Here is a 6,438-nt window from a genome sequence, read left to right as displayed (position 1 = left end):
CGCTGTTTCTGCTCCCACCTCTGAGGGTCCCCTGGACTCTTCCCTCAACTCGGCTGTGGGTGGCACTCTGTTGGCAGCTGCCGAGCCCCTCGGGGCGACGGCCAGTGCCCCGCTGCCGAGACGCGCTTCCCAGGGGGTGTCCCTCTTTGGTGTGGAGGACCCGCCCTCCTTCCCCAGCGGGGACCCCATTGACCACCATCTCTCTCTGGGTGCCGAGGCTGCCGCACGTGCCACAGTGGCTGAGCCCGGCATCGTTCGGGGTCCCCTGCCAGCTTCCCAGATCCTTGAGCCTGGCCAGGAGGAGCCACTGTCCGGCGTCTCACCTGTGGAGGCTCCAGATCCTGCCTCTACCTCCTTCCCGGATTCTCTCCCTGATCCCCGCCCTACTCCTGTTGGCCCTGTCCTTGTCCCCCCCACTTCCTGTGATGCCAGTGCCGCCCCTGGCAATACCTCCCAGGGAGCGGGTTCACTAGCTCTTTCCTGTCCCGACCCCCCAGGGGCTGCTGTTCTCCTTCCACCACCCCTTCTTGAATCTGAGAGCGGGGCGGGTCGTGTGGCGTCGGTCCATCTGCTGCCACGTTGGGGATCTGCCCCCTGCCTGCCCGCCTTGGTGGGCCACGGGGCTGTGACGGGGGCCCCACTGGGGGCCAGTCCTCGATCAGTGACCCCACCCCCCCATGTGCTGAGGGAGGAGCTGCGGGAGTTCCTTGAGGACGTCCGTGGCTCCCGGAACAAAGTCCATCTTGCGCTCCAGCGGTGGGGGGATTTCCATCAGGTCCTCCGGGCCGCAAGGGCCCTCATGGGGGAGGGTAGGAGGACCGGGAAGCAGGCCGCCGTGGTCTACCGGCGGGTCCGTGCCTTCCGTGACTCCTTGCTCACCTTCGGGGTTGGTCACGGATTGCTGCGCGGCCTGCCGGAGGCCGTGGGCGTGTCTGCCAGCGAGGATCACCCCCAGCCCTCCTCATGGCGCCGATCATCCTTGCCACCTTGAACACCCGAGGCTGTAGGATGGGTCTCCGCAGGAGCCAGGTGCTCTCCTTCCTCCGGGAGGGGGGGTACTCTGTGGTTTTCCTGCAGGAGACCCATACGGATCCGGCCGCTGAAGCTAGCTGGCGGCTGGAGTGGGGGGATGGGGCCTACTTTAGCCATTTCTCTGTCTGTGCGGCTGGAGTGGCGACCCTGTTCTCCCCCGACCTACGGCACGAGGTGCTAGGGGTCGCTGAGGCTGTGCCGGGTCGCCTGCTGCACCTCCGGGTCCGCATGGAGGGGCTTGTGGTTCATCTCGTCAACGTTTACGCCCCGACATCGGGCCCGGACAGACTGCGTTTTTATCGGCAGGCATCCGCCTTCCTTGGCTCCCTGGACCCTCGTGAGTGCCTGGTCCTGGGAGGGGATTTTAACACCACCCTTGAGGAACGGGACCGCTCGGGGACCGAGCAGTGCCCAGCAGCTGCGGACGTCCTCCGGGAGATTGTCGACCGCCACTCCCTGGTGGACGTCTGGCGCGACCACCACCCAGACGATGTCTCGACGTTCACCTTCGTCCGGGTGGAGGCCCATCGGTCGTGCCGCTCCCGGCTGGACCGTATTTACCTGTCACGTTTCCACCTTTCACGGGCCCACTCCTCCAGCGTTCGGCCGGCCCCCTTTTCGGATCACCATCTTGCCACCGTGACGGCCTCTCTCTGCGCGGAGAGGCCGGGGCCGGCCTATTGGCACTTTAATAATAGTTTGCTGGAGGATGCGGGCTTTGTGGCGTCCTTCCGGGAGTTCTGGCTGGTCTGGCGAGGGCAGAGGCGCGCCTTTTCCTCGGCGCGGCGGTGGTGGGATCTGGGGAAGGTGCGCGCCCGGCTCTTCTGCCGTGACTACACTCGGGGTGCCAGCCGACGGAGGGATGCGGCGATAGGGCAGTTGGAGCGGGAGGTCTTGGAGCTGGAGAGGCGTCTGGCCGCCAGCCCCGAGGATCCATCCCTCTGCGGAGCGTGCCGGGAGAAGCGGGAGGAGCTCCGGGCTCTCGAAGACCATCGGGCCCGGGGTGCTTTTGTTCGATCCCGCATCCACCTCCTTCGGAAGATGGATCGCGGCTCCCGCTTCTTCTACGCCCTGGAGAAAAGGAGGGGGGCCGAGAAGCACGTCACCTGCCTCCTGGCGGAGGACGGCACCCCCCTCACGGATCCGGCGGAGATGTACCAGAGGGCCAGGGCCTTCTACGCCACTCTTTTCTCCCCGGATCCGACCGATCCTAACGCTTGCAGAGTGCTCTGGGACGGGCTCCCGACGGTCAGCACGGGCGACCGGGACCGGCTAGAGCTGCCTCTCACTCTGGCCGAGTTCTCGGAGGCCCTCCGTCGCATGCCCACCAATAAATCTCCGGGCTTGGACGGGCTGACCGTGGAGTTCTACCGCGTGTTCTGGGACGTCCTCGGCCCAGATCTGGTCACTGTCTGGGCCGAGGCTTTGCAGAGCGGGGTCCTCCCTCTCTCGTGCAGGCGAGCCGTGCTGGCCTTATTGCCGAAGAGGGGAGACCTCCGCGACTTACGGAATTGGCGTCCCGTCTCGCTCCTCAGCACGGACTACAAAATTGTTGCGAAGGCCATCTCGATGCGGCTAGGGTCCGTGCTGGCGGACGTGGTCCATCCAGACCAGACCTACACCGTCCCGGGCCGCACCATCTTTGATAACTTGTATCTAATCCGGGACCTTCTGGAATTGGGGTGTAGGGATGGTCTGTCGTTCGCCCTCCTGTCCCTGGATCAGGAGAAGGCGTTCGACCGGATGGATCACGGGTATCTCCTGGGCACTCTGCGAGCGTTCGGCTTCGGACCCCTGTTTGTGGGTTTTCTGCAGGTGCTGTACGCTTCCGTGGAGTGTCTGGTCAGGCTCAACTGGACCCTGACCGAGCCGGTCAGCTTCGGGCGGGGAGTGCGGCAGGGGTGCCCCCTCTCGGGCCAGCTGTACACTCTGGCGATCGAGCCCTTCCTCTGTCTCCTCCGCAAGAGGTTGACGGGGTTGGTGCTTCGGGAGCTGGGGCTGCGGCTGGTCCTGTCGGCATACGCCGACGATGTGCTCCTCGTGGTCCAGGACCCGGGCGACTTGGCGCGGGTGGAGGCTTGCCAGGCTGTGTACTCGGCGGCCTCCTCTGCCCGGGTCAACTGGGTCGAGAGCTCTGGCCTGGTGGTCGGGGACGGGTGGCAGGCGAGCTCCCTCCCACCTGCGCTTCAGGCCATCAGGTGGAGCGCGGGTCCGCTGCTCTATCTCGGCGTTTACCTTTCTGCCACGCATCCGTCTCCGCCGGAGAACTGGCAGGATTTGCAGGGCAGGGTGACGGAGCGGCTCCGGAAATGGACAGGACTACTCCGGTGCCTCTCCCTTCGGGGGAGGGCACTGGTGCTTAATCAACTGGTCCTGTCCATGCTCTGGTACCGACTCAACACCCTGGTCCCGGCCCCGGGTTTCCTGGCCAACCTCCGGACTGTGATTCTGGAGTTCTTTTGGCCAGGGACGCACTGGGTCTCTGCAGGGGTCCTCCACCTGCCCCTGGAGGAGGGGGGGCAGGGCCTGAAGTGCTTACGCGCTCAGGTCCATGTCTTCCGCCTCCAGGCCCTGCAGCGGCTCCTGTTTGGTGCGGGTAGTCCGGCGTGGAGCGTATTGGCGCATGCCTTCCTCCGCCGCTTTCGAGGGCTCCGATACGACCGGCAGCTCTTTTACCTCCATCCGAGAGGTCTTCCGCGAGACCTCTCCGGGCTGCCGGTCTTCTACCAAGACCTCCTCCGGACCTGGAAGCTCTTTTCAACGACCAGGTCCGTGGCGGCCACCGTGGGGGTCGACCTCCTCGCGGAGCCCCTGCTACACAATCCCCAGCTTCGTGTGCAGGTGGCGGAGTCCCCCACGGTGTGCCAGAGGTTGGTCTCGGCGGGAGTCACCAGGGTCGGAGACCTCCTGGACTACGACCGGGGAGACTGGCTGGATCCCCTGACGCTCGCTCAGCGCATGGGGCTCTCCAGACCTCGTACTCCCCAGCGCGTACTTCAGGAGGTGAAGGCCGCTTTACTGCCCGCTGCTCGGGCTTACCTCGACCGGGTCCTGCGAGAGGGCACGCCCCGCCCACCCTCCACCCCAGGCCCCGTGGACATTTTTATCGGGCCCCTGCCCCGTGGACCCAATCGGCCCCCTCACCCTTTCACTGCCAGCCGGCTGCATGATCTGCAGCCGGTTTTGTTCCAGACCGCGCCACGGAAACATCTGTACTCGCTCGTGCTCCATACCCTTCACTACCTCACCCTCGCATCCCGCCCCGATACCAAATGGCGGGACCTCCTGCCGCCTCTCGAGGGTGAGGAGCCCCGGTGGGCCAGCTTGTACTCTGCCCTGGTCCCGAGGCCCGCCGGGGATATCAGTTGGAGGCTCCTTCACGGAGCCGTGAGCACGGGCGTGTACCTGGCGCGGTTCACATCTGTCCCTAGCACCTGCCCTTTCTGTGGTGAGAAGGAGACCTTGGCGCACGTTTATTTGGAGTGCGCCAGGTTGCAGCCCCTGTTCCGGCTCCTCCTGAATATTTTCCTGCGTTTTTGGTTGCACTTTTCCCCTCACCTTTTTATCTACACGCTCCCCATCCGTGGCCCCACGAAGTCGCGGGATCTCCTTCTCAACCTCCTCTTGGCCCTGGCCAAACTGGCCATCTACAACACCAGGGAGAGGAGGTTGGCCGACGGGATTTCCTGCGACTGTAGGGCCTATTTCCGTTCCTCCGTCTGCTCACGCATCCGGGCAGAGTTCCTCTGGGCGGCGTCCACTGGCTCCCTTGCCGCCTTCGAGGAGCAGTGGGCGTTGTCCGGGGTTCTCTGCTCGGTGTCCCCATCGGGTTCCCTTCGTTTAGCCCTATGACCTCACTCCCGATCCTGTTTTTTTCATTAGTTGTCCCCCGTAATTATTTGGTGTCCCAGACCTGTGGGTCCTCCCTTTAGGCTAGGGGGAGGCCCTTTAGAAGTGGGCGGGCTTTGCCCGCCCACCCCACTGGATGCCAATAGGCCAGTACTGATTCTTCCTTCAACTGCTCTGCTGTAGAGGAAGGAGAGAGAGGGCTGCTGCTGCTGCTGTTCCTGCTGGGCGCTGGGCCCTCACTGCTGCTGTTTCTGCTGCTGTTCCTGCTCCTGCTGCTTCCCTGGCTGGGCTAGACACCACCACCTACCCCTCTCTCTGCTGTCTGTTTGCTGGCTGGCTGGTGGTTCCCCCCCCACCTCAGTTACTGCTGTTATTCCACCTACAGCCCCTTGGGGGGGGGCTGCTGGCCTGCTTCCCAGAGAAGAGGGGAGTAAGGGACCCCAGCTCTTGTTGCTGAGACCACCACCCTCTGAGCGGGGTCCCTCCTGCCTGGACGCCAGACCACCACCACCTGGAGCTGCTGGGCCTACTGTGGCTGTTGCTGGGGAGCTGTTGGTGCCCGGAGGAGGAGAGGAAGGAGAAGAGGACCACCCGCTGCTGGAGACAGTATGCAGACCACTGTGGAGGGGGCTTTTCTGGACTGAGTCTTTTTCGAAACTGTGCTCTTGTGGTGGGGGTTTGGACTGTGTCCGCTGGGGCACCGGGGGTGTGGCGTGGAGCCTGTCCCCAGTCCATCCGTGTCCCCCTTCGCCCCCACCACCATCGTTGCCCCCTCCACCACCCCCGCTGGCTGTTTTCCTTCTGCTTTGGACTCCTGCCTCTGGGACTGAGCTGCTCGCCTGGCTCACCACGCCCACTTCCACCATTTGGGCCTGCAGCAGCAGCAGCCAACCATTGACTTTTTGGCACAAGTGCCTGTGGGTGCACCACCTCCCCCCTCATACTTGACTGACCCCCTGCCCTTTGCCACATTTGTCCACCCCACCTATTTCCCTCTGCTGCCTGATAGTTCTGCCCCGGCCCTGTAGCTGTCCCCGTGTTCCCTCTACCCCAATCTCAGCTCGCCCTTTCCCCTCACCCTGTGCTCCCCCAGCCCTGATCGGTTCCCCCCCAATGCGCCCACGCCCCCCCTCAGGCGCTTGTGCCCTTCCCCATTTGGTTTCCCCTTGTTGACTGCACTCCCCCCTCTGCCGTTGCCCCCCCGCTCCCCTAGTGCAACTGGAGGAGCCGGAACCCCCCTCTGCGTTGGTGCCCTGCACCAATCCCACCCGTAGTCCTTGCTTGCTCCCTACGCCCCTTTAGCCTTCCCCTTCTGGCGCCCTCCTCCCCTGCCTGTAGCCTAGCGGGGAGGGTGGCCGCCTCCTCTCCTTCCCCTCCCCTCGCTGTTTGTCCCCCTCCCCGCTCTCGTTATGGCGGGGGACGCGGCGGGGGAGACCCCTCGCGATGCTCCCACTACCCCTCCTCCACCTGCCCCCGTGTCCACTGCCCAAGCCTCTACCTCGACCGCCGCTGCCGATCCACCTACCACCGCCCCTGCTGGGGCACCGGCGGCGGCGA

The sequence above is a fragment of the Gopherus evgoodei genome, chromosome 5 (genome assembly GCF_007399415.2).
Source record: "Gopherus evgoodei ecotype Sinaloan lineage chromosome 5, rGopEvg1_v1.p, whole genome shotgun sequence".
In the NCBI taxonomy this organism is placed as follows: Eukaryota; Metazoa; Chordata; order Testudines; family Testudinidae; genus Gopherus; species Gopherus evgoodei.
Note: the sequence above shows the minus strand (reverse complement) of the source record.